Consider the following 4823-nt stretch of genomic DNA (forward strand, 5'->3'; position numbering starts at 1 on the left):
CAATTTCATCCATTTGCCTGCAAATGCCATAATTTTATCATTCTTTATGGCTGAGTAATATTCCATTGTGTATATATACCTCAGTTTCTTTATCCATTCATCAATTGAAGGGCATCTAGGTTGGTTCCACAATCTAGCTATAAAAACTTTAAGGTGCTATTTGCCTTTTTATCTATATTAACTTTGAATTGTTCATCCAAAAAATGACAGCAAAAATATTTACAGTTAGTTCCGAGATTATAGGCAAGGGCTGTGTTCAGAGAAGGAGATGGCAGAGAGATGAGGGTGAGTTTGGAAGCTGAGAGTCATCTCCAGAAAGAGCGCTCGCTGCTTTCTCATGAGTTTTCATTTATACATAACAAATTCTCATCTAAGGAATGTGCTTCAAATATCAGTTCTCTGTCTTTATCTCTTCAGCACTAAATACTCTCCTTTGGCTTTTGAAATAGCACTAATGCTGTGACTAGAAGTGTTGTGTTTCCATGAAATGAAACTAAAAGTTTTATTGTACTTACTATTTTGTGGAAGAAATTTTTTCTTTATATTTTAATATGGCATCAATTTTGTAAATTGCAACTATACATGTACTCTACCTTGCTGTTACTCAAAATCGCTTACCAGTGATGATAGCGTACAACCATAAATCAATCTTAAACTTATTTTACTACGAAATATGTAGAACAAAATACTTAAACATTTTGCTTTATTGTAAATGCTTAATGTGCCAGTTAACTACCATTTTCTTTTATATTCATCAATTCAGATACTGATATAAATGCTAATTATTTCATATAATTATCATCCCAATTATTCAGAGGAAATTAATCAAAATTTCTTGGTAGAGAAATATCTGAAAGGAAATGTTATTTTTGGTCTAGGTATGAGTAAATTTATACTAGACAAATCAGGAAGCTTAAAACAGATTACAATTAACAAATAATGTAGTGGCCTTTTTTTCAATGTTGAGGCAGTTTTTGAAACAGCACATTGTTGAACTCTTGTTTCTTCAAACTGGCATAAATATATGAACAATAATTATTTTTGTAGGTTATACATGTAAAGTTTGTATGCAAGTCAGTTTGTCTTCCTTCTAAATAGTTGTACATGTGTTTTATTATGAATTTTTATTTGAATTTAAGCCCATGAAAGGATTGATTTTATTTGTTTTGCTTTATTTTCTATGCAAGGAAGGAAACCCATAGCAACAGGTTTAGGTGTCCACAGCCCAAAGGGCTTTATTAATGAAGGAGAGGATGCAGAGGAAAAAAATTTCCCCTGTGTTTGTCATTTTGGAGATTGTAATCAGGAATGATATTTGTATTGTAGAAGAAATGTTTCTTCCTTCTACCACATATAACTTATGATCATTATGGTCCTTTTTAGAGACTTACAGGTTCTCTTCTAAATAAAAAGTCAAATAGTAGTTTATCATGTCATCTCTTTTCTCTGGGGGGACAGTTAATATTACTCCCTTGACTTATAATCCAATCATAAAATTGTTTTCTTTTCATACAATATATAAATAATTTTAATTTCTTATTATTTCATGCATTCTGCTTTATTGTAAAGCACCTTTTTGGAGCCCTCCTCTTTGGTTTTACTACTCATTTTTTTGGGAATTTATTTTGATGTCACAACATTTTTCTAATTTGGGGTATGTATTTTTTTATTTTAACAATAGCCTGAACCTGTTTGAATAAATATGCCAAGAGTGCTTACTGGTTTTTTAGAACTTTCCATTAGTTCCTAATTCCTTTTCCTTTTGTTTTTTGTTTTCAGATGAAGTTCATGTAGCTTTTCATAAAATTGTTTTTCTGTCTTATGAAGATTTCAGCACCCTCGTGGCAGTGAATTCCTCTGACTCACTGGTGGATTGTCACCTGTGTAAACAGCACAATGTGGGCAGTGCTGCCTTCGTGACGGGGTTGAGCTGCAGAGCCACCTGGGAGAGTTGCCAGGTCATGCTGCAATAAATGAGTAAATAAAATCAAATAAGTTGTTTCTGAATTCTTTCGTTCCTAATATTAAAATTCCTTTAAGACAGCTTCATAATTTAGCCACACTTCTTCATATTTAGGTAACTATTTTTTTAAAATTTGCTTTTCTTTGAGTTAAAATAAGAGAGAATAACTGTCTTCTAATTCCTAGATGCAACAGGGACTGGGGCATGAAGTCTGCGGGTCCAGAGCTGTGATAACAGATGGGAGCGCTGGAGAAAATGGCAATTAAGTTCCTTTCAGTGAGTTTCAGGGTGCTGGACTCCTCCCCAACATCCCAAGGCAAAGAGGCAGGTAGCCCAGCATTCCTAAGATGCTTCCTCTGAAAGCAGACATCTGTCATGTGTTAATTGAGCAAAGATGACATAGGGAAGGAAGAGCTGTTAGCTCCTGGGTGCTTTATGAGTGCTCGCTACTGTTCAGGAATTCAGAGCAAAGTGGGAAACAGGTACATCGAATGATGATCAAATACAAGAAAAGCAGTGTTGGTGTTAGTTGACATGATTTTGTCTTCTTTTGCTGTTAGACAAGATAATGCTATTCTTTGCACAAATAATTTAGCATATTATTCAGATTAATGCAACTTGGAGTTCATTTTAATAAAGACCCATATCAAAAAATCTAATGATATCCTGGTTACAAATTAAGCACCTGTAACATTTTGTCACACGTCTCAATAAAGAACATTCTCCTCTGTGGAAAGAGATTTTCTATAGTTGTCATTAACTTGGGTAAAATTGGATAAATGACCCCTATCAGGATGACACACCATAAGCATGTAATATTGCCCCATGGAAGATCAGTGGAATGCTGACGTGGTCTCTTAGCAGCAGCTGGGCCACGTGAAGCTCCTGCTTTGATTCTGCAGTTGCTGTGGCTTCCTGAGTAAATGCTCCATATTCCCAGTTCAGGGTGGGTGGGAATCATCCTGATGGTGCACCATCATCCTAGTGCATCATGCTCTTTGTTCCCTCTGGTCACTGCTGGTTTAATTTAGTTAAAAAGGAAAAATAACTCTGAGCTTTGGCAAATAGTTTAATATGTTTAATGGAATGCTTTCTATATAAACATCACTAAGCCCATGAGACTATCTAGGTTAATACGTTTTAAAGCAATGCCAATATTTATTAGATCTATTAAGGCATCATCAGCACCCATGTTTCACATCAATTCTTTTTTTTTTTTTTTTGGTATCGGGGATTGAACTCAGGGACACTTGACCACTGAGCCACATCCCCAGCCCTATTTTGTATTTATTTCGAGACAGGGTCTCACTGACTTGCTTAGCACCTCGCTTTTGCTGAGGCTGACTTTTTTTTTCTGTAGTATCATGGGAAAGTATGATCACAGTTCCCCAGTACCACAAATGATGCAGTCGAATTTCTCACATTTGGGGAAATTGCAGGAGTCAGCACATCTGGAGTGCAATGGATAAACCTCGCCCAGGGAAAATCACCTTTGTGATCTTGGTATTCCCTGGCTTTGAACTTGTGATCTTCCTGCCTCAGCTTTCAGAGCTGCTGGAATTACAGGTGTGTGCCACCTGCCCTGCTGTTTTGCATCAATTCTTAAAGAGATTTCAAAAGTTCACCATACCAAGTTAAAGCAATGAAATGGTACAGATCCCAGCGATGTAATTACTTAAGATAACATTCCTAAGAACTTTGGAATCATGTATATTGTTTATTTGTGGGTACATTAGAATTAATCTTGATGTGGCTTAATAAAAGTGTAGCCACCAAAATGTATGTCACACTTATATGTTTTACTAAAAGCTTTATTAAGATCTAATTCACATACAATAAAATTCACCTTGCCAGGTGCGGTGGCACATGCCTGTAATCCTAGTGCCTCAGGAGGCTGAGACAGGAGGATCGCAAGTTCAAAGCTAGCCTCAGCAAGAGCTAGGGGCTAAGCAACTCAGTGAGACCCTGTTTCTAAATAAAATCCAAAATAGGGATAGGGATGTGGCTCAGTGGTCAAATGTCCCTGAGTTCAATCCCTGGTACAAAAAAAAAAAAAAAAAAAAAAAAAAATTCACCTAAAGTGTTCAGTTCAATTAAATGATTTTTAGTGTAAGCACACATAGAGTACTGGAACAATCACTGCTATCTAACTTATAAATGATTGTCATCACCCAAAATGTCAAAACCCCCATACACAACTGTGGGCATTGCCCATTCTTCCCTTGCCCACAAAACTTGGCAACTACTAATCAACTTTTTCTCTCTATAAACTTACCTGTTTGGGATATTTTATGAATGCTAATATGATCATAAAAGTACAATCATTAATGACTATATTATTTCATCTAGCATAAAGCTCATTCACATTATGCATGCATCAGTATTTCATTCTTTAGCCAAATGAAATCTTCCTGGAGGGATATACCACATTTTGTTTCTTCCTTTACCATCTGATGGGCTCTTGAGTGTCTCCAGTGTTTGGCTATTCTGAACACTGCTACCAACATTCATGTGCTAATTCTGTGTTGCTGCATTTACATTTTTCCCGAAATTTCTGGATTATAGAGTTAGACTCATGTTTAACTTTAAAGTAGTTGCCAAAAGATTTCTCAAAGTTCCTGTATCTTTGTATATTTACATAAGCAATATCTCTGAGGTTTCTTTTTTTTATTATTATTGTAAACAAATGGGATACATGTTGTTTCTCTGTTTGTACGTGGAGTCAAGGCATACCATTTGTGTAATCATAAATTTACTTAGGGCAATGTTGTTTGATTCATTCTGTTATTTTTTTCCCTTCCCCCCCACCCTCTCACCCCTCCCACCCCTCTTTTCCCCCTATACAGTCGTTCCTTCCTCC

The 4823-nt window shown here is 35.9% G+C and overlaps 1 non-coding gene across 1 annotated transcript; it reads right to left on the reverse strand.

The window, feature by feature from the left end:
* Window positions 1-3327: 3327 nt before the first annotated feature.
* On the reverse strand, window positions 3328-3489 carry LOC124965885 (U1 spliceosomal RNA). The gene has a single exon (XR_007105268.1). It is a non-coding gene; the product is annotated as a U1 spliceosomal RNA (small nuclear RNA).
* Between the last annotated feature and the right edge of the window lie 1334 nt (window positions 3490-4823).

Source organism: Sciurus carolinensis, chromosome 15 (assembly GCF_902686445.1).
Source record: "Sciurus carolinensis chromosome 15, mSciCar1.2, whole genome shotgun sequence".
Taxonomy (NCBI): Eukaryota; Metazoa; Chordata; class Mammalia; order Rodentia; family Sciuridae; genus Sciurus; species Sciurus carolinensis.